We start from the raw sequence: 24,176 nt of genomic DNA on the forward strand, positions 1-24,176 counted from the left end.
AGGGTATATCACTAGAGGCTACATCTACACCAAAAGAAAGAGTGGATTATTTTGAGATCACTGAAAAAATGATTACTGATGCAAAGTGTTGTCATTCTTGAACTTAAAACAAATAGATCTTTTATATTCCTTGACCTTAACTAGATCCTTATCACCATGTGCATTACCACTGAATACCATTACAAATGTCTGTGTCTTCCTTGAATAACACCCAGTGTCTTAGAAGTCTCTCATTATAGATTTTTAAATGCATATTGTACCTGATGCTACGGACAGTGATAGTAGAGGAATTTTGTTGCATCTCTTGTTTAATCAAGAATGTATCCTGCCTTTAATCACTAATATCAATATATCTTGGACTACTCAAATCTTGGTTACTCAAACCATTTGATTGCTTTACGTATACACCTTGCATGTTAATTAAGCAGAGTGAGGAATACTACCCAATGATCTCCTCTTTTTCCATCACATTCTTTTAAGCAAACTAAAAGAAATGAAAATTTGCATTAGGACCCTGGGGCAATTCTGATACATGGATCTACCTGGGAATTGACAAAGGATTTTAAATTGGAGTACAAGAGTAAAGAAAGATAGGTTGCTTCTAATGTACAGAACCTTAGTGAGACTGCATGTGGAGGGTTGTATACAGTTTTGATCTCATTATCTAATGAAGGATGTACTTGTCAGAGAGTGAGATTCCTCAGATTAATCCCTAGTATGACAGGATTATTTTACTAGGAGATATTTGGAAAACTACATCTAAGTTCTCTATAAATTGGGAGAATGAGAGGTGACTTTACAGACAGAGTCATACAGCATGGAAACAGACTCTTTGGTCCAACCCATCCACACTGACCAGACACCCCAAACTGACCTGATCCCATTTGCTAGCATTTGACCGAGATCCCTCTAAACCCTTCCTATTCATCTACCCATCCAGATGCCTTTTAAAATATGGTAATTGCCCCTGCCTCCACCAATTCCCATACACGTTGCTCCCTCAGATCCTTTTCAAATTTTACCTCTCTCACCTTAAACCGATGCACTCTAGTTTTGGACTCCCAACCCCCTCCCACCCTAGGAAAAAGACCTTGGCTGTTCACCTTATCCATGCCCTTCATGATTTCATAGACCTCTAGAAGGTCACTCAGCCGCTGATATTCCAGGGAAAGAAGCCCCAACCTTCCTATGCCTCAAACCCTCCAGTCCTGGCAACATTCCTGTAAATCTTTGCTGTATCCTCTCAAGTTTAACAACATCCTGCCTATAAAAATTGAAACTTAAAAGTCATTGCAAGGTGCAATACGATCACTGAAAACAGGACATTTTCTCTGACTGGTGAGTCTATAAATAATCTGCCTTTAATCAGGTTATTTAAGATTAAGATGAGGATGAATTTCCTTACTAAGGCTATAGTGAATCTTTGGAACTCGATACCAGAAGACTGTAGAAGCTCAATCATTGATCATGTTCAAGACAGGAAGCATAGATTTCTGGATGCTGATGACACAAAGGGACTTGGAGCAAGTAGGGGAAAATGCTGCAGAGGTAAATGATCCGTCATGATCTATTTGATTGGGGTGCAATATGTACTCCTATTTCTTTCATTCGTAAGTACCCCCTGCAATGTGATCCTCTGCAAAGGTTTGCAATTCTGAACGAGAGTCAGAGGCTTGTGTCAGGCCCATGGTATTTAACAAACTACTTACCCAGGAAATGTTAAACCAATTAAAACTTAGTCTGACGTTCAGTAATCCACAATCTTTCTAACACACCCTCTGATCAACCTCCATCCCTCACTAAACTCCCTGACTACTTTCTCAGCACCGACCCTGGATTTTAATACTTACCATATGGCACCTAGTACCATTAAAGAGTATGGGTCTCGTCTTCATCAACTCTGCTCAATGCTGACTGAGTTCCCTGATAGTGATTGCAGTTCAGTTTCAGATAGGATTGCAATATTATGAGAGAAGTGTGCAGAAGTGTCAGGTCAGGAATAACTTCACAAACAGCAACAATCCACTCAACACTGAATCTTACGAGAAGAGCCAATCAAGTCTATATTTCAACCAAATTATCACTATACATGCTTTCAGTCACTCCTTCAACAGAAATCATGCAAGACATCTGAACCAGAAACAATGGCCACCTATTTTTGTTCCTATCGTTTCAACAAGTCAATCAGCCCCTCAAGCATGTTCAATCTAAAGTGTCGATCATAGCTCATTGTTTAACATTTGTGCCTCCGCCAGTTTATGGGTTCAAGATATACCTCAAGATTTGAACACAAGGTTCAAGGCATCATCACAGTATTGACAGCCTGCAGGAGAGTCTGTCAGAGATATTGTTCTATTAATGAGAAGTTAAAGAGAAGTTGCTTCCAATTTCCACTCTGCCCACACCTTCACCTGGTCCATCTCTGACTCCTCCCTTCCCTTCCTTGAAATCTAATTCCATTTCTGAGGATATACTCGCCACCAATATCAATTAGAAACCCACTGATTCCCACAGTTACCTGACTATGTATCCACACACCTTGCTTCCTGCAAGGACTCCACAAAATTCTGCCAAAGTTTCAATCTCATCTGTTCTGACACTGTCACCTTCCATAGGGAAACTTCAGAAATGTCACCTCTTCCCTCAACTGACTGTTCCCATCCTACCATGGTTGAAAGGACCCTTGATCATGTTTGACCCATCTCCCCACACTTCCGCCCTCACTCCGTACTTCTGCCCTCCCACACAATGATAGGATCCCCGGTCCTCACTTACCATCCCACCAATCTCTACATTCAAAGTATTGTAAGCTGCCATTTCCGTCACCTCCAGCAGGATTCCACAACCAGACATATTCCCCTCCCCTCCTTTATCGGCATTCCACAGGAACTACTCCTTCCAGAACACCCTGGACCATTCCTCCTCCATGCCCAATGCCCCAGCGGAATATTCCCAAGCAATCGCAGAAGTTGTAACATTTGCCTGTTTACCTCCCCCTAACCAAGGTCTTAAACACATCTTCCTGGTGAAGCAGCGATTTACCTCTATTTCATTCAATCTACTCCATGTATGCGCTATTCAGGGTTGTCTCTCTTACACTGGGGAGATCAAACAAAGACTGGGTGACAGCTTGGAAAATCACTGAGCTTCCAGTTGCCTGTCACTTCAACACACCACTGTGCTCTCAACCAACACTTCTGTCATAGGCTTAATGTAGTGTTCAAGTGAGCCTCAGAGTAAGCTCAAATAACAACATCTCGTTTTCTGCTTGGGGACCCTACAGCCTCCATGACTCAACATTGAATTCAATAACTTTAAAGTGTGATTCAGACCTTGCTTTGTTTCCCAACCACCACATTTCCCATCCCCCCCCCGAAACCATCATGCCATGATATGAGCTGCTTTTAACACAGCCATTCCATTCTTAGCCACACTCAGACCTAGTATTACATTACATGGAGTGAACAACAAGAACAAAGAAAATTACAGCACAGGAACAGGTCCTTTGGCCTTCCCAGCCTGTGCCGATCCAGATCTTCTATTAAACCTGTCGCCTAGTTTCTTATATCCCTCTACTCCTAGCCTTTTCATGTATCTATCCAGATACATCTTTAATTATGCTATCATGCCCACCTGTACCACATCTGCTGGCAATATTTTCCACCCTCTGCGTAAACACGTTTCCATTCATATCTCCCTTGAACAGGGGACCCCTAGTCTGGGAAAAAGCCTCTTGCTACCAAACCTGACTGTAACTCTCATGATTTTGTAGACCTCAATCAGGTCCCCCCCCCAATCTCCATCTTTCTGATGAAAATAATTCTAATCTACTCAACTACTCTTCATAGCTCACGCCCTCCATACCAGGCAACATCCTGGTGAACCTCCTCTGCACCCTCTCCAAAGCATCCACATCCTTTTCATAATGTGGCAACCAGAACTGTATGCAGTGTTTCAAATGTGGTTGAACCAAAGTCCTATACAACAGTAACATGATCTGCCATTTCTTGTACTCAATACTCCATCCGGTGAAGGAAAGCATACCATATGCCTTCTTGACCACTCTATTGACCTGTATTGCCACCATCAGGTTACGATGGATCTGAACACCCAGATCTCATTGACATCAGTTTTCCCCAGGGCTTTTCCATTTACCGTATAGTTTGCTCTTGAATTGGATCTTCCAAAATGCATCACCTCGCATTTCCCCAGACTGAACTCCATCTGCCATTTCTCCGCCCAACTGTCCAATCTATCTATATTCTGATGCATTCTCTGACAGTCCCCTTCACTATCTGCTCCTCCATCAATCTTAGTGTCATCTGCAAACTTGCTAATCAGACCACCTGTACATAAATGATCTGGAGGAAGGTAAATCATAAACAACAGAGGTCCTAACATTGATCCCTGTGGAATACCACTGGTCACAGATCTCCATTTTGGAGAAACCCCCTTCCATTACTATTTTCTGTCTCTTGTTGCCTGGCCAGTTCTCTATCAATCTAGCTAGTACACCCTGGACCCCATGCTTTCAACGTGGCCTATCATTTTCTTCTACTCTCAGCTCTAATTGCCACTTATTCAGCTTCTCTTCCACCCTCCCCTACAATCAATAATCACACTCTCAGCTCTAATTGCCACTTATTCAGCTTCTCTTCCACCCTCCCCTACAATCAATAATCCTCTTGTTGCCTACCCTTTTCTACCTCCTTCTCTCTGGATTCTGTCTCCCCCAATCACTCTCCTCTCCCACTACCCAAACTTGTCTTCAGCCTAAATACCACATTTTGCTAGCTGCTATCAGTTATGATAAAGAGGCATCGGACTTGAAATGTTAACTCAGCTTCTTCGCCACAATTACTGCCAGACCTGCTGAATTTTGTTAGCAATTTCTGTTTTTGTTTCAGATCACCAGCAATTACAGTTCTTTATTTGGTTAAATAGAAGAATCAGTCTTTTTTTTTTAAAAAAAGGCTAATTAGTCTTTCCTAATTTAAAGTTTCAGCAGTTATTTTACATTTTATTTCTTTAAGCAACACTGAATTTGATCAGATCATTACCACCACTGGATAAGTTTTCATGCAATACTAAGCTGCTAACTAAAGTTGGAGCATTACTCTTTCAAAATCTAAAACAGTCTATCTCCTTTTTGGTTCTATAACATTGCAGAAAAGTATTCTAAACAAGAAAGTCACCATATTTCTCTCAAACTAGTTTATTCCAAGATAGAAGAAAGTTAAAATTCTCTATATTTACCTAATCTCTAGATTTAGATGTACTCGCACTTCAGTGCTACTTTCCCAGGGCCTATACAGAACCACTATAAATATTCATATTTTTCTATTTTTTATTTATAACCCAAGTTTGATTTGTGTATGCATTGTCTCTTCCCTTTCTAACTTAAATGTATTTACACATATTGGTATTTCTTCCTCTAATGTCATGTGCACCATAATTATTTCTATGGTCGATACCAAAGTAATAATTCCATGTTTTTCCATTTAAATATCTAAGAGTTTATTGTGTCCCTTAGTAGCTCTACTGGAATGTTCCTTTTGTTATTTGTGTCTCTGTGGAACTTTTTAACCCATTCAATAACATTTCAGTTTTTGTAGTTTTTCTTTATATCTCCACTTCAAAATGCTTGTGTTCTTTTTTCACATCTACTCTTTTGTTGTCTACTGTATGTCGTTTAATTTCAATTTTGCTTTTCCATTATTCAACAATAGTGCATCATTACTTGCTAGTCTACTCTTGATTATAAATAGATATTTCCCTCGGATTCGACAATCACTATTTTAAACATTTTCCAGTGTTCTTCCATTTCTTGATGCTGCAAACTACATGCCTAAGATCTAAAGTGTTCCATTCCTTAGTGTTGGCATCACCCTACTTGAGCTCAAGAATGCCATCCAAGTAGGGCAGGCCTATTTTATCTGTTGCATATCCTGTTTATATAGGTGACACACACATCTTGTACCAGTGAGGTGAACTGGGGCAGGGTTTTTTTTTGAAATTATGAAGAAAATTCTTTTAAAGTAGTTTCAATTGTTCATAATAAACACTTTAACATGGCCTAATTTTCTTCTTCCAAATTGTGCATCACAAAATTCACTGCAAAACATTGTGCAAAACACAAAGAAAAACTTAGAAAATAAACTCTTACATATTGAAAATATTCTATGGCTCCTAACAGGGGTGCAATTTTATTAAATGTACAGAGAATCTTCCATTTCTTTGTCTCAAAGTATTCAATTTAAAAGAGAATTTATTTTTGCATCAGTTTTATGCTTTCAAACCAGTAATAAAATTGAAACTGTCAACTTGACCCAAATCAGGAGCATAAACAAAGAATTCATTAATTTAAAGGAAGCTATAAGCCTCATCTATCCCTTGCATTTACCATTGGAGTTGGAGGATTTACAGTGTATCTTACATTTGCCTCACGCTTTATTCAATTTCCAGATATTGCTCATGAGTCCACAGACTTGTTGGTATATTTCTTTCAAGTGAAGTTTTAAGTTTAAACTCAAAACTGGGTAGAATTTAATTACACATATAACAATAAACCAAAGAACTGCAGCTGTTGAAGATCTAAAACTGAAGTGTCACTGGACTTGAAATGTTATTTCTGCTTTCTCTGCAAAAATGCTGCCAGACTTTGAGTTTCTCCAACAATTTGCTTTTTGTTCATGTAACAAGTTAGCAATAGCAAGTATCTTTGCAGTTTTATCTTCTAATAAGACGCAACATACTTCAAAAACAATGTTACTATTTTTAAAAAATAAACATTAAGCGAGCAAAAGTCATGTACAGAGAACTGCTAGTATTTTCTTATTCCAGAATTTAGTTGCAAGGTATTTGGAGGAGCTTCAGAGCTAATGCTTGTCTTCCACTCTCAGGAATAAAATATTTCTGTTTCATCAGAAATGCAGAGCTCCCTTATTTCATAATAAAGAAGGCCACTGCGCGAAATTACCACTTTTTGGAAAATCTGGCTCGCTGCGTTTATTCAGCACATTCCATAAACCATCCACTTGTCCAGAGGCAAAACACAGTTTAAAAGTAGGCTGATATGTACAGCATTTGGTTACAATATCAAACATATCTCAGTCTCACCTTTTAAGGAAAATCACTAACATAGATAACAAATAATTGAGACCTAAGCACTGATCCTTATGGAATACTTCCTCCACCTTGTTACTGCTCCACCGGCTTTCCCTTCATCTAGCCAGCAAGTTACATTTTTTTATAGATATTTTTATTGAAAATTTAACATATTTTTACATGTTTACAAATAAAAAAAACCCAAGTATAAACATTAATATACAATTAAATCTTAAATAAATAATAACCAAAATGTACCAAATAGAAAAAAGAGATACCGAGAGAAAAAAACAAAACTCAACTAACTACTAATCTAACCTACAACTAACCAGAGTGTATAATTAAATCTCTTACATTATTCAGGGGAAAAAAAACGACGGATAACAGAGAAATTGAGTAGTGAGATACATGCTCGGAATGTGTTAACATCCGATCATAACAAAACTTGTATTCGTGCGGGATTCCTCTCCCAAGGGGCCCCAGACCAGCCAGGTTCGCCATCTCAATTAAATAAAAGCCCTTGTTAGGATGGCCGAAATATCTCTATTTGTGTAATTCAAGAAGGGCTGCCATATTTTATGGAATAATTTGGTCTTTCGGTGCACCATATTTGTAAGGAAGTCAAGAGAAATACATTCCATGATTATTCTGTGCCAATTCAAAAATCCAGGGGGACCCTCAGCCACCCAGTTTACCAAAATGTTTTTCCTTTCACAGAAAGAGAGATAATAGAAAATAATCTCTTCCTGCACATATCCAGGGAGGGTAAGTTCGAAAAGCCCAAAAGGAGAGATACTGGATCCACTCTAATTTCCGTTCCTAAGATTTCTGTCAGAGCACTCGCTACTTTAATCCAATATCTACGGATCTTATGACAGGTCCGTAAGCAATGTACAAGAGTGCCCACCTCTATTTTACATTTGGGACACATTGGAGATGCTCCTGCCTTAAATTTTGCCAATTGGTTCGGTGCTATATGGGCCCTATGAAGTATCTTCAACTGAATGGCCTGAATTCTGTTGCAGATGGAGATTTTTCTGGCATTTTCCCAAATGTCATTCCACATTATTTCCAGTCCCAAATCCTGATCCCATGTTTTAAGCAGATTGTCCGTATCTTCCGATGCTTCATCATGTAATAAATGATAAATAGTGCTGACCGAAGATACCCCCATTGGCCATAACACTCTACGTTTCGGTCTGATTTATAAAGACTATCTAATAGCGTAGTCTTCTTCTGTATGTAATCTCAAATTTGGAAATATCGGAAGAGATCACCATTAGGTAATCCAAATTTCTGACGCAGCTGTTCAAAAGACATCACAATCCCTTCTTTAAACAGATCCCCTAAACAGAAGATACCCCTGGATCTCCAGAGTTTGAAAGTGGCATCTGTAAGCCCTGGTTGAAACCCCCATGGTCCCACTATCAGAGCATGGGGGAATGTTTTATGTGAATTGCCCTCATTTTGCCGCATTATATTCCAAGCTTTAATTGTATTTAGTATTATAGAGTTTTTACAGTGATCCGTGATGATTTTCCTCTTATCTGAAAACAAGAGGTTAATAAGTGGGCATTTTACTTGAGAAGTCTCGATGTCCAGCCAAATTGATTGGGGGTCAGACAAGACCCAATCGGCTATGTAGCTTAATAGGGAACTTAACTGATATTTCCTAAAATCTGGAAAATCCAGTCTTCCCCTTGCCTGTGAAAGCTGTAGCTTTTTCAGCCTAATGAGGGGTCGTCTATGATTCCAGATGAAGGAACTCAGCCAGCCATACAATTTACGTAGTGCCATCCTCGGCAGCAACACCGGAAGCATTCTCATTAGGGTATAGGAGACGGGGCAGGACATTCATTTTAATTAGTGCTATTCTGCCTAACCAGGAAATTGGAAGGTCTCCCCATCGCTGGAGGTCCTGCCTTATACTTTCCAGTAAATGCACAAAGTTAGCCTTGTATAGCTGGCCAAATACTGGTGTAATAAAAATGCCTAAATATAAGAAACACTCCAGGGACCACCGAAAGGGAAAGTGGGATCCGTCCAATAGGTGGGATATATTAACAAGGCCACCCATTGGCATAGCCTCCGATTTTGAAAAATTAATTTTATATCCTGAAAATGCACTAAATGTATTAATAACTTGGATTAAGCAAGGCACGGACATCAGGGGATTACTGAGAAATAGAAGAACATCATCTGCATAAAGGTTAATTTTATGTTTACCTGTACCAATCCTCAGGGCCGTTATATTAGGGTCAGCCCGTATAGCTTCTGCTAGTGGCTCAATTATTAGCGTAAATAGCAATGGCGAGAGAGGACATCCCTGACGGCAGCCCCTATCCACACTGAAGCTATCCGAGCCTAATCCATTGGTAATCACAACTGCTTTGGGATCATTATATAGTGTTGAGACCCATTTGATAAATACCTTTCCAACGCCAAACCTTTCCAATGTGTAAAGCAGATATGACCCTGTCGAATGCCTTTCCACATCTAATGAGACTACTCCTGGTATCTTTCCCTGATGGCAAGCTTGAATCACATTCAAAACCCTTCTAACATTATTGGATGATCTACGGCCCTTAATAAACCCTGTCTGATCCTCCTTTATGATGTGTGGCAATACCCTTTCTAGCCTAAATGCTAAAGTTTTAGAAAGGATTTTAAAAATCTACATTTAGCAAGGATATTGGTCTGTATGACGTGCAATCTTCTGGGTCCTGGGTCCTTTCCTTTTTTGAGGATAAGAGAGATATTCGCCTCTTTCAGCGAAAGCGGGAGACAGCCCTGACTGTATGAGCAGTTATACATGTCCATAAGTGGACCAGCCAATATTCCTGTAAATTCTTTATAGAATTCAGCTTGAAAACCTTCTGGGCCAGGTGCCTTACCGCTCTGAAGTTGCCTGATTGCGTCAAGTATTTCTTGGCTTGTTAAGGGAACATTCAGGACCGATACCTGTTCCAGAGTTAGGTCCGGAAAGGTCAGGTTTTTAAAAAATGACTGCATCCTCCTAGCTCTATCTTCGCAATCTTGCGATTTATATAAATCAGAATAAAATTTTCTAAAGATTGCATTAATCTTTTTATGATCATGAGTCAGAATATCCGTACTTTCCTTGATAGACATGATAGTTTGAGGGGCCTTTTCTTTCTTTGCGAGAAATGCTAAGTATCTACCAGGTTTATTGCCAAATTCATATAACCTTTGTTTTGCAAATAATATTTCCCTCTTAGCTGTTTGGGTAAGCGTGGTGTTTAAAGCTGTCCTAAGGGCCGTAATCCTTTGCAATTTGATAACAGAAGGTCTGTCAGTGTATGCTGTTTCAGCCGCTTTTAAGCGAGCTTCGAGCAGAAGCTGTTGTTCTCCCTTTAATTTTTTCTGGGTCGCTGAGTATGAAATGATCAAACCTCACGCGTAAGCTTTGATGGTCTCCCACATCATTGATGGGTAGCTAGCCGTACCTGAATTAATTTCTAAAATGTTTTAAATTCTTGAGAGAAGTACATTACAAATTTACTATCTTTCGTCAGGAAGGGATCCATACGCCAATGCCGGGGGGGGGATGTCTCATTGTTCCTCGCCTTGATTTCCATATATACAGCAGCGTGGTCGGAAATTGCTATACTACCTATTTTACAGGATGATATGGAATTTTAAAAAAAAATTGAGGGGGCAAAAAACACCAATTCTGGTATGACATTTATGTAATTGGAGTAAAAAGAATAATCTCTGCCTGGTGGGTGAAAGCATCTTCATACATCTACTAGTCCTAATTCTTTGTTCAAATCCACCAATTGTCTGGATCTGGGGGATACTCTTGCAGTACTCTTGGGAATCCTATCTATTTCCGGATCCATAATACAATTAAAATCTCCCCCTATAATTGTATGACAAGCACCGAGAGCCATCAATTTTGAGAAGGCTTCCGTTATAAATTTAAAAGAATGTGCCGGGGAACAGTACAGATTTAAGATCCCATTTTCCTCTCCATTTGCAAAGGCTTTAATCAGAATATATCATCCAGATTCGTCTTTTATCTGATTTTGGATTTTGAAAGGAAGATTCTTCCGAATAAGGGTAACAATTCCCCTACTTTTTGAGCTGCAGGAAGAAAAGAAGGCCTGATCAAATCCACCCTGTGGTAATTTCAAGTGTTCTTTATCCAATAAGTGTGTCTCCTGTAAGAGAGCTATATCAACCCTTTCTTTATTGAGGTTTGATAATATTTTCTTCCTTGAGGTTTGATAATATTTTCTTCCTTTTGACTGGTGAATTACTCCCCTTGACATTCCAGGTGCACCATTTAAATGACTGATTAACCATAATTGTCCGTGCAAGTCTGAGACCCCACAGGAGAAGAAACCCTATCCAAAACATCCCGAGCATAGAGCATATAAAATTCACAAAACTAAATGCTCTTTAATACACTCACATCAATATAATAAGAAACTATTTCTAAATTTAAAAATATATAAAAAACATATTTAAATGGAGATTCTTCCCCTTGTTCCCAGGGGGGCATCACTTCCTTTCCAAAAGCCCATCATATCCTCTCCCAACCAGTGCCCCACCCTTGACCCAGACACCCCACGATAGGATGAAGAAAATTCAAATATACTACAGAGTTAGAGTTAACAGTGAGCACCATATCCTTGCCCCCGCCCCTGACTCAGCGCTTGATTTCCTCGATGTCTCGGTCGTACTTTTATAGCTTTTATCTGCTCAGGGACTCTTCGATGAAGGCGTCGATCTTCGCGTCAAGTTTGGAGATTATTTCCATGAGGCTCGCCACCGTAGGTAAGTCCCCCGGGGCGGCTTTGGATGCCTCTGCTGCAGCTGGGAAGGGTGGGGGAGGGGTTCCTGCCTGCTGAGAACTGCGAGCTCCCTTCCCTTTAGTCATTTTTACAGGAGATTAGATTGTTTAAATTCAGTACTGAGCAACAAATTACATTAAGTAAAAACTATTTTAAATGATTTGGTGAGTGCGGTGAAGGCGGGTGGCCCACTTTGCCCAAGTCTTGGGAGGTGCGCTACAGACTCAGACTTGCTGGGTTGCCGCTGCAATCTTCACATCTTCTAAAACGATAAGTTGTCAACACGTCCTCCTTTTCATAAATCCATGTTGACTGTGCTTAATCATAGTGAGTATGTAATTGTAATTTAACCATGTTCAGAAAAATAGATTTCTGAACATGGTTAAATTACACTTATTGTACTATACTGTGCTGTTAACTGGCCTACAGCTACCAAATCCCCTCTGTTTCTTAAAAAAAAAATTATATTTACTATCTTCCAAACTATGGGAGCTATATTAGAATCTAGGAAATGATGGAAGATCAAATTATATTCGCTATGTATCGAACTCTACAACTCTAGCATGCACTCTGTTAGATGCAGGAGATTTGTCAACAATTTCAGATTATTACTAAAGATGAAAGTACTAGGGACATTATGTACTCAAAATCCTCATTTTCACTAGACCTTTTGATTTACCACTGTTTTGGGAATATTTCTATCATGATGACAAATGCAAAGTATCTATTTAATGTCACTTTCATTTCCTTATTTTCCCCAATTTTAACTTTGCCTATCAGTCTCCGAGCATCTCTACTTTTATCAAAATCCTGCCAAGCTTGTTTTATTATTCTCTTCAATTGCTATTTGCCTGAAATTAAATAAACCAATTCCAACGAGCAAAGAAATTCAAAAATGAATGATGTTCAGTACTAAGTGATTTTGAAAAATTGTGCCAGTGTAATAAAAATCATGTGACAAGCCCTCCAAATCCATAAAACTACCCTTGCCCTCAAAGGAAGCAATCACCACAGCAAATTTCCACTATTTGTACCCATTGTGCATCTTAGTGTTTCTTTTCACAATAACTTCAACACATGAATTTGAAAAATTCTATTCAAAATCTTTTAAAAGAATCACTAAGAAACTTACTGTCCCATATTCATATGACTAGCAAACAGAACTTTAGAAATTATTTTTATTTGCAATATATAGAAAGATCCAAAAGCTTTACAGTATTGTTCATAAAGAATGTTAATTATTTATTTTGTATTTAGAAAAATAGCCTTCAAAAGGTAAAGAGAGGGGAGAATTCCTCAAATTTCTACAGGAATGTGTAAAGGAAGCAGTGCTTGATCTAGCTCTGAGGAACAAAGTGCTGCAACTCAAGCAAGTTTCAGAGGGACCGCATTTAAGAAACAGTGATCACAATATCATTAACTGAGAGCAAAGTATCCTCATTTGCAGATAAAAAGGAATGCATGGTGGGCATTATTCAAATAGTTTGCGTATATACAAGATACATTCCCACAAGGAGCAAAGAGAGGGAATCAACAGTCAGCCTTCCTGGATGACTTAAGTTAAAGATTAGAATGAAACAGTAAAAGGCTGCTTACTATAAATATCAGACTCATAAAACAATAATGAAGTAAGTTGAATATACAAAAGGTACAGTGGGTATCTGAAAAAGATGACAGAGGGCCGATGCAGTAAATGAGGAGAAATTAGGGGATCATAAAAGAGAATACAAGTCTTCTACAAACACAAGAAAGGGTAAGGCATGCTAGGAGATCTTATGCAAGCAGAGGACATGGCCAAACTATTTAATGAGTATGGTGCATCTATGTTGAACAAAGAGAATGCTGCAAATATCACAGTGAAAGAACAAATAGTAAATAAATTAAATTAGGTAAAAAAATAAAGGTGAAGCAGTTTAAAGGATGAAATGCTCAACGTAAAAACCTTATCTAGTCTGACTGAGATGAGGAGTCCAAAGGTGACTGTAAAAACCAAGAATGAAAACTGCAGTAGCCTTGGATCTCATGGTTAGATTTACGAAGCCTTAACAAAGGCAAAATTTTACACTCCTGACAAAATTAGAGAAACCTTCAGAAACCCAATTCCATTCATCTGAGGAAAAATATGAATTTTCATTGGAAAAACGTGGGATAAATTTTAGGCTCTGAAATTCTTAACCTGAATTCAGAATCTGAGGAAGTCACATAATTAGCTTTATTTCTCTCTCTACACATGCTGCTCAACCTGCTGAGTTTCTCCAGCATTGTGTATTAAATTTCAAATCATCATTGCTATAATAACAGCCAATATTGTTTGACCAGTTTGGTTGAGTTAATTGATAAAGATTGGGGCTACTGAATTTAGTATTGTTTATATGTATGTCCAAAAGGCATTTGATAAAAGTGCAAACTATTGGTTTACTTGCAAAGTTAAAGGCCATGCAATTACATAGTCAACGGTTGAATGGATATGAATTTAGCTAAATGGGTTACAAACAGATAGTTGGTTAATAGTTGATTTTCAAGCTGGAAAGACCTTTCTAGTGGGTTGATTTTGGACAGATCCTTTTGATACACATGACTTGAATTTGGGTATTGAACACATTATTTAAACATTTGCAAATGTCAAAGTTCAGAAAGAATAGTAAAACAGACTTCAAGCATTAAAGGGCTGATAATTCAGAGGCATGGATGAATGCTCCAGAGTAAATTCAAATTGTATTTAAATGAGTTTGTTAAATAAATCTTGAATAAACCAAACTGTATCAGTAATGGGGAGTATGAAATTTAAAAAGGCATGTAGATCACCACTATCCTTTAGAGAAACAAATCTACTGCCTTTAGCTAGCCCAGCCTACGTGGATTCCAGATCAACACCAATGTATTTCATTCACGTTTGTCTTTGGAAATGGGTCGGCAAGCTACTTGGTTGTATTGAGCTGTTAGAATTAAAAAGTTACAAGTATAAAGCAAGATACACCACCAGCATCAACCTAATCCTAGTTACATCATGGGACACCCAGACCTGATGAATCTGGAAAGTCCCTCTTGGTTGACACCTGTCAACCAAGACTCTCCAAACAATGGCTTGAAATAACTATTACTTTTGATTTTGAAATTCTCATCATTGTTTTCAAATCCTTTCTTGGCCTTGCAGCTCCCTAGCTCAGTAACTTTTCCCAGCTCTACTGTCCTCAGAAATATCTGTACTTATCAAATTCTGACTTGAAGCATCCCTAGTTTTAATCGCTCCACCTTTGTGGCTGTACCATCAGTTACTGAGAGCTAAGCTCTGAAATTCCCTTCATCTCTTCTTTTCTGATATTCCTTAAAACCTACTTCATCAACTTTTTTCTAATCTGGCCCAATATATTCATGTGATTTCATGTCATTTTGTTCTAAAATGCTCATGAAGCACTGTGAAATTCTTTTGAATGTTACAGGCATTAAATAAGTCCATGTTGTCAGCCAAACATCCCAGAGTCCTCTGGCCAGTCATTTTTGGGTGCATCCTATCCAACCAACAGATATACCTATTAAAAGGCACTGGAGTATACATTTAGGAGTGAGTCATCCTTGGGATATTCAATATAACACTGGATGCCATACAATATCATAGAATCAAGCAAAAATAAGCAAGGCAGTTTCATGATTACTGCATACCACCCTCCTTTAACTGGTCAATCAATATTCCATGCATTGAACACCACTTACTAATAGGGTAACAAGAATACAATGTACTTAGGATAGGGGACTCGCATTCAACACCACACCCCTTTAATTTCACCTGGTTCCTGACCTAGGTCATTCCTATTGCAAAATATCACTGGAGAAACTGGAAATGATTGTAGAATCTAAGTGGTTGAGATTATTGTTTCTGTTACTACTACAACAAAATAAGAGGGAAGAATAGAGGTTACATGTGAAATGAGACAAGAGGTGAGAAAGAGAAATAAATACAAGACTGCCAGAACAGGCAGACGTATTCAAAGTAACAGCAAAAAACCACAAGGTCAAAGTACTTGAGTTTGAGATAACTTATGACCAGCTTTGTCAAAAAATGTTTGCATCTTCAGTCAAAAAGCAAAATGATCAATAAGCAAAAAAAGTAAAAATTACAGATGCTGGAAATCAGAAGTAAAAATAAAGTGCTGGAGAAACTCAGCAAGTCTGGCAATATCTGTAGAGTGAAAACAAACAAGAGTTTCAAGACTTCTCAAGTCAGTGACCCTTCAGCAGAGCTTAGTCAGATACAGCAGCAGAATTTCAAGGTTTTTTGAGGGGCCACTGGACTCAATACATTAACTCTGGTTCCTCTCTCTACACGTGCTGCTAAACCTACTGAGCTTCTCAGTTTACAATCCACAAACAGCAGCAGAACAGTCTGGTTTCAGCTTCATTCTAACATGCCATTCCTTGACCTTTCAAGGAGACTTCATAAACACCCCCACAAAAAAGGTAAACGAAGCTTCTGAATTTCGACGGGTCAAAAATAAATCAAGCAATCACACAAGTTCACTATCAGCAACAAAGTACTCAATATTTCAAATAACCATTAAAGACTAGGAATATACAGTAACCATAGAACCCCTATAGTATACAAGCCTATCATTCGGGGTAAAAACAATGACTGCAGATGCTGGAAACCAGATTCTGGATTAGTGGTGCTGGAAGAGCACAGCAGTTCAGGCAGCATCCAAGTAGCTTCGAAATTGACGTTTCGGGCAAAAGCCCTTCATCAGGAATAAAGGCAGTGAGCCTGAAGCATGGAGAGATAAGCTAGAGGAGGGTGGGGGTGGGGAGAAAGTAGCATAGAGTACAATGGGTGAGTGGGGGAGGGGATGAAGGTGATAGGTCAGGGAGGAGAGGGTGGAGTGGATAGGTGGAAAAGGAGATAGGCAGGTAGGACAAGTCCGGACAAGTCATGGGGACAATGCTGAGCTGGAAGTTTGGAACTAGGGTGAGGTCGGGGAAAGGGGAAATGAGGAAACTGTTGAAGTCCACATTGATGCCCTGGGGTTGAAGTGTTCCAAGGCGGAAGATGAGGCGTTCTTCCTCCAGGCGTCTGGTGGTGAGGGAGCGGTGGTGAAGGAGGCCCAGGACCTCCATGTCTTCGGCAGAGGGGGAGGGGGAGTTGAAATGTTGGGCCACGGGGTGGTATGGTTGATTGGTGCGGGTATCCCGGAGATGTTCCCTAAAGCGCTCTGCTAGGAGGCGTCCGGTCTCCCCAATGTAGAGGAGACCGGATCGGGAGCAACGGATACAATAAATGATATTAGTGGATGTGCAAGTAAAACTTTGATGGATGTGGAAGGCTCCTTTAGGGCCTTGGATAGAGGTGAGGGAGGAGGTGTGTGCGCAGGTTTTACAGTTCCTGCGGTGGCCAGGATGGGAGGGTGGGTTGTAGGGGGGCGTGGACCTGACCAGGTATCACGGATGTTTCAGGGCAGAGGAAATGACCTGGGAGTTGCAGTGGGAGACGGACTCCCTGAGATTCTTGTAGAGAGAGGAGGAAAACTTCTTCAAGGCAGGCATCCTTGCAAGACAAGGACAGAATGCCCCTGGTGCTCACCTTCCACCCTACCAACCTTCGCATAAACCAAATCATCCGCCGACATTTCCTCCACCTCCAAAACGACCCCACCACCAGGAATATATTTCCCTCCCCACCCCTTTCCGCCTTCCAGAAAGACCATTCCCTCTGGGACTACCTGGTCAGGTCCACGCGCCCCCTACAACCCACCCTCCCATCCTGGCACTTTCCCCTACCACCGCAGGAACTGAAAAACCTGCGCACACACCTCCTCCCTCACCTCTATCCAAGGCCCTAAAGGAGCCTTCCACATCCATCAAAGTTTTACTTACACATCCACTAATATCATTTATTGTATCTGTTGCTCCCGATCCGGTCTCCTCTACATTGGGGAGATTGGGCGCCTCCTAGCAGAGCGCTTTAGGGAACATCTCCGGGACACCCGCACCAATCAACCACACCACCCCGTGGCCCAACATTTCAACTCCCCCTCCCACTCTGCCGAGGACATGGAGGTCCTGGGCCTCCTTTACCGCCGCTCCCTCACCACCAGATGCCTGGAGGAAGAATGCCTCATCTTCCGCCTCGGAAACTTCAACCCCAGGGCATCAATGTGGACTTCAACAGTTTCCTCATTTCCCCTTCCCCCCACCTCACCCTAGTTCCAAACTTCCAGCTCAGCTCATGTCCCCATGACTTGTCCGGACTTGTCCTACCTGCCTATCTCCTTTTCCACCTATCCACTCCACCCTCTCCTCCCTGACCTATCACCTTCATCCCCTCCCCCACTCACCCATTGTACTCTATGCTACTTTCTCCCCACCCTCCTCTAGCTTATCTCTCCATGCTTCAGGCTCACTGCCTTTATTCCTGATGAAGGGCTTTTGCCCGAAACGTCGATTTCGCTGCTCCTTGGATGCTGCCTGACTGCTGTGCTCTTCCAGCACCACTAATCCAGAAGCCTATCATACGGCCCATCGAGGACACACAACCCTCCGAAAAGCGTCCCATTCGGACCCACTCCTCGATCCTATCCCTATAACCCTGCATTTCCCATAAGCAATCCAACTAATGTGCATATTTTGGACTATGAAACCTGAGCATCCAATGAGGAAACTCCACATAGGTAGTCGCCCGAGGGTGGAAGCGAACCGGGATCCGTGGTGCTGAGGCAGCAGTGCTAACTACTGAGCCAACATGCCGCGCCACTGGAGATGCTTTGTGACTATTAAAGCTATTTTCTGAACCTTCGATTGCATTTATAAGTTTACCAATAGGATTTCTAAATACTTTTAAAAACTACAAGTATCAAGTGAAACCAAATTTTAATAAATCCCAAGAATAAATCCGGTAGCAATACGAAAACTACTCCACAACTTCAACTTAATATTTTGCAATAGTATTCTGAGTTTAAATCTCATGCTTGTTGCCTGCAGTTAAGTAGCATTGTTCAATGGAGAGTAGTCATAGAATTGGACCGAATTCTAAAGCATATGCATTAGAATAAATAACTCGCCGAGATCAGTGATATAATAAAGCTTTTAAATACGAGCGTCGATTTTATGGTCTAAAACATTGTCCCGATTTTTACATCGAGCAATAGAACAATTTCTATCACTTTTAATAAAGACATTTACGATCAATTGAAGTCGACTAACAACATTTAACACTTTCTCGAAAAATAATGAGCTACTCATTAATCCATGGTCGATCAACTTATTTTCTTTGGCGTTATCGGCGAAAACGCTAGTATTTTAATGTATTCTGTGACAGCACAGATTGATATTACCCAAGAACACTAAAGCAGTATTTTTGCTTTGGGAGCTTTAAAGACGAAAGAAATTTAGTTTTGATATATCTTAAAATGACAAAACATGTACTTTTGGTGTATCTTTACTGGATTTTAAAAGATATGTACATTCAGTTAAGGAGAGCTACCAGATACCCTGTTTTCTTGCAAAAAATGCCATATTTCACAGCAATCAGAACATCAGGAGTATTGGTTTTGTTGTTGATAACAAATGTTTACGTAGCTCTTTTAAAGCTATGTAAACGTTTGTTATTTCCAAACCAAAATACTGAACATAATGGAAATTCATATCAAACAACATGCAAATCTAAAATAAGGTAGAATTAAAACTACATTAGTCCGTAATTTGATTTTGTACAATTATTCTGGAGATCAGATGAATTTCTGACATCATGCCCTACTTAGGTATTTAATGAAAGCTCAACTCTTTAATTATGTGTCAATTAATATCAAGTAATTTGTACGGTTTATCTTAATTAAAGCTGCTGAAAATTGTTTTCGTTCTGCCAATGATACACTCAAAAGCTTTTCTACAATTTATACTGAATAACAAAAATATTTGATCAATCAGTATAAGACACTGACATTACAAACCAACGTATAAGATAAAAGCACAAAAAATGACATTTTAACATTTTTGAGTCGAAAATGCAACACTTGACAACCGTTTTCTGTAAACAAGCGTTTCCGATCACATAGCCCCTAAATCAATTTTTAAAAGTATTGTAAATAATATTGTATCTATTGGATATTATCCGTATGCCACGTATGCTCAAAATTATAAACCAAAATTATTTACCAGTACCAAAGCTCCAAGCTACAATCCCTGCGCTTACCAAACGGTTGGCATTTGTTAGCTATTCACGTACACGATTAAAAAAAACATGCGATTTGAAGAATCGTTCTTGCTTTTCCCCTTCTCACCCCAATCGACGACACGATGCATTCGGCGATTTCAGATGCGAAACGATCCCGCTTACTGCTGTTGAGAGGCTACATACCAACATTTCTCCAATTTGTAATAGTTTCCCCATCCACCACCATTAAAACCCAGCAATCGTACAACTATCTCGGCGGGGTAATCCTAACCACAACAATTCAGATTCCGGTAAACCTCATTTTTGCTGACTTCCCCAGAGGTTTCCATCTTCAACATAGAAGATCCGAAAGAAATTAAGACATTTGCGCTGTAAACCTTTCACAGATCGGATGCATTTCGCTAAGAGCCTCGAGATCTGTTTTTCGTGATGAGCTTTTTGACACAGGTTTTCCCGTTCGGCTGCACTTCAAAACGGCACACAGATTCACCTAGCGGCAACTGAATAACTTGCACCTTCCTACTCTGCCATTTTCTATTTTACCTTCGTGTTTTTTTGCAGCACCATACTGGAATCTTGGTGATCTTCTTTGAATCATTAGATCTAAAAACACGTGGTTTGTCTTTTTAAAAGATACAGCCCGCCCTGAAAATTGAGACGCAAACTTTTTTTGAATAAAAAAGACACAAAATGCACTGAGACTATTAAATGGCGGAGTAATTCAATGGGCCGAATGGCCTGCACTTGTTGCTAACTTGGACATATGGGAGTTGGGGCTAAAAAGTGGTATTCCACACTCGGCGACAAGTAGCAGATTGAATAGATCAGTCCACAGTTTGATATATAGCCAGTAAAATGAATGTACAAGCAGGGTTTAGGTAAGTCAAACTGATACTTTCGGTCTATGGTTATTTAAAGATGCAATGTGAACTTCAATTTGTATGTGAAGGAGGATTAAGGGGCTAATTTTAACATAAGTTAGTTATATCAAATTAAGTGAATGGAAGCAAAAATTGGCTGTGTGAAACTTTATCTAATCAAAACCTGTCAATCTCATGGTAGGGTGGGTTATATTAACATTATGTCCCAAATCTTTGAATATATGGGAGAGGAGTGAAGATTAATGACAATGAAATTAATAAACTTGGTAATTAGAGAAGGAGGTATCTTAGTATATAGAGCCAAATTCAAAGAGCAGGAAAATTACCCAACTTAGTAAGAAAATAGAAAGGAGGAGAGCATTTGGTGAAACTGATGTGATTATAAGAAATGTGCAAAGTTTTAGAAATAAAGGTAGAACTGAGGCCTAGTGACATTTTCAAATTGTTGACCATCTTTCAGAGAAGGATTGACATTTATCTGTTGCTATTTTTAAGTGTTCTTTTTTTTTAAATGACAGGATTAAAGCTGGCTAAAACATAAGGGAGCTGATTATAGAAGGCATTTTGCAAAACGTAAGGATAATAAAAGGGCTCTTGTGACAGAGTGATGGCCTGACCTATGGGCCAAATGGATGGGTTTGAGTCCCATGTATACCCCAGGCATATGTCATAATGTGCCTGAACAGACTGATTAAAAATATCCACAAATGTAGAGGGGAAGTCTCTCAAATATCATTTTGCAAATCTTGTGACATAGTGATAGCACCCTCCTTCTGTATCAGAAGGTCCGGATTCAAGTTCCACCTGCTTTGGAGAAGTGTCATAAAATGTCTAAAATAAATGGTTGGTTAACTAATAATGACTATTGCTTTTAGGGTTCTTGTGGCTAGTGGTGGTGACACTAACTCTTGAGCCATAAGCCTTGGGTTCAAGTCCTACCTGACTGGAAGTATCTCATATGTCTGAACAGATTAGTTAACAATAGCTGAATATATTCAGAAAACTGTTTCCCTACTTCATTAACCTGAGTGAAGGGAATTCTCGGTTAGTACAGTGAGATGGAAAGTGGTTAGGTGAAGCATAGTGCGTGGGAAATCATGTCTCACAAACGTGATTGAGTTTTCTGAGGAAGTAACAAAGAGCAGTAGATGTGATCTATATGGACTTCCGTAAGGCGTTCGACAAGGACCCCCATGTGAGATTGATTAGCAAGGTTAGATCTCACGGAATTCAGGGAAAACTAGCCACTTGGATAAAGAACTGGCTCAAAGGTAGAAAACAGAGGCTGGTGGTGGAGGGTAGTTTTTCTGTGGCCTGTGACCAGTGGAGTGCCACAAGGATCGGTGCTGGGTCCTCTACGTTTTGTCATTTACATAAATGATTTGGATGTGAGCATAAGAGGTACAGTTAGTAAGTTTTCAGATGATACCAAATTGTGAGGTGTAATGGACAGCGAAGAGGGTTACCTCAGATTACAATAGGATATTGACCCGATGGGCAGAGAAATGGCAGGTGGAGTTTAATTCAGATAAATGCGAGGTGCTGCATTTTGGGAAAGCAAATCCTAGCAGGACTTATACATTTAGTGGTAAGGTCCTAGGGAGTGTTGCTGAACAAAGAGACCTTGGAGTGCAGGTTCATAGCTCCTTGAAAGTGGAGTCGCAGGTAGATAGGATAGTGAAGAAGGCGTTTGGTATGCTTTCCTTTATTGGTCAGAGTATTGAGTACAGGAGTTGGGAGGTCATGTTGCGGCTGTACAGCACATTGGTTAGGCCACTGTTGAAGTATTGCGCGCAATTTTGGTCTCCTTCCTATCGGAAAGATGTTGTGAAACTTGAAAGGGTTCAGAAAGGATTTACAAGAATGTTGCCAGGGTTGGAGGATTTGAGCTGTAGGGAGAGGCTGAATAGGCTGGGGCTGTTTTCCCTGGAGCGTCGGAGTCTGAGGGGTGACCTTATAGAGGTTTACAAAATTATGCGGGGCATGGATAGGGTAAATAGGCAAAGTCTTTTCCCTGGGGTTGGGAAGTCCAGAACTAGAGGGCATAGGTTTAGGGTGAGAGGGGAAAGATCTAAAAGAGACCTAAGGGGCAACGTTTTCATACAGAGGGTGGTATGTGTATGGAATTTGGATGGGTATATGAATAGGAACGGTTTGGAGGGATTTGGGCAGGGTGCTGGGATATGGGGTTGGGATATAGAACATAGAACATAGAACATAGAACAATACAGCACAGAACAGGCCCTTCGGCCCACGATGTTGTGCCGAACTTCTAACCTAGATTAAGTACCCATCCATGTACCTATCCAAATGCCGCTTAAAGGTCGCCAATGATTCCGACTCTACCACTCCCACGGGCAGCGCATTCCATGCCCCCACCACTCTCTGGGTAAAGAACCCACCCCTGACATCTCCCCTATACCTTCCACCCTTCACCTTAAATTTATGTCCCCTTGTAACACTCTGTTGTACCCGGGGAAAAAGTTTCTGACTGTCTACTCTATCTATTCCTCTGATCATCTTATAAACCTCTATCAAGTCACCCCTCATCCTTCGCCGTTCCAACGAGAAAAGGCCGAGAACTCTCAACCTATCCTCGTACGACTTCCTCTCCATTCCAGGCAACATCCTGGTAAATCTTCTCTGCACCCTCTCCAAAGCTTCCACATCTTTCCTAAAGTGAGGCGACCAGAACTGCACACAGTACTCCAACTGTGGCCTAACCAAAGTCCTGTACAGCTGCAACATCACTTCACGACTCTTGAATTCAATCCCTCTGCTAATGAACGATAATACTCCATAGGCCTTCTTACAAACTCTATCCACCTGAGTGGCAACCTTCAAAGATCTATGTACATAGACCCCAAGATCCCTCTGTTCCTCCACCTGACTAAGAACCCTACCATTAACCCTGTATTCCGCATTCTTATTTGTTCTTCCAAAATGGACAACCTCACATTTGGCAGGGTTGAACTCCATCTGCCACTCCTCAGCCCAGCTCTGCATCATATCTAAGTCCCTCTGCAGCCGACAACAGCCCTCCTCACTGTCCACAACTCCACCTATCTTCGTATCATCTGCAAATTTACTGACCCACCCTTCGACTCCCTCATCTAAGTCATTAATAAAAATTACAAACAGCAGAGGACCCAGAACTGATCCCTGCGGAACTCCACTTGTAACTGGGCTCCAGGCTGAATATTTACCATC

At 40.2% G+C, this 24,176-nt stretch overlaps 1 protein-coding gene across 13 annotated transcripts in view; it reads right to left on the reverse strand.

Annotated features, from left to right (window-relative positions):
• nlgn1 (neuroligin 1) overlaps window positions 1-24,176 on the reverse strand; it is a 668,343-nt gene that overhangs the window by 581,337 nt on the left and 62,830 nt on the right. For 5 of the 13 annotated variants that reach the window (XM_087993589.1, XM_043702217.2, XM_043702215.2 and 2 more), the window contains exon 1: window positions 20,192-20,574. The exons of 1 other annotated variant lie outside the window; for it this stretch is intronic. The gene's annotated coding sequence lies outside the window, so the exon portion shown is untranslated. Of the gene's footprint in view, window positions 1-20,103; window positions 20,577-24,176 lie in introns of those variants that run through there. 7 more of the 13 variants (XM_043702216.2, XM_043702214.2, XM_043702213.2 and 4 more) reach the window with 6 other exon arrangements.

This window comes from Chiloscyllium plagiosum, unplaced genomic scaffold (genome assembly GCF_037043375.1).
Source record: "Chiloscyllium plagiosum isolate Xiang-an unplaced genomic scaffold, Cpla_swu_hap1 HiC_scaffold_13, whole genome shotgun sequence".
NCBI classification, from domain to species: domain Eukaryota; kingdom Metazoa; phylum Chordata; class Chondrichthyes; order Orectolobiformes; family Hemiscylliidae; genus Chiloscyllium; species Chiloscyllium plagiosum.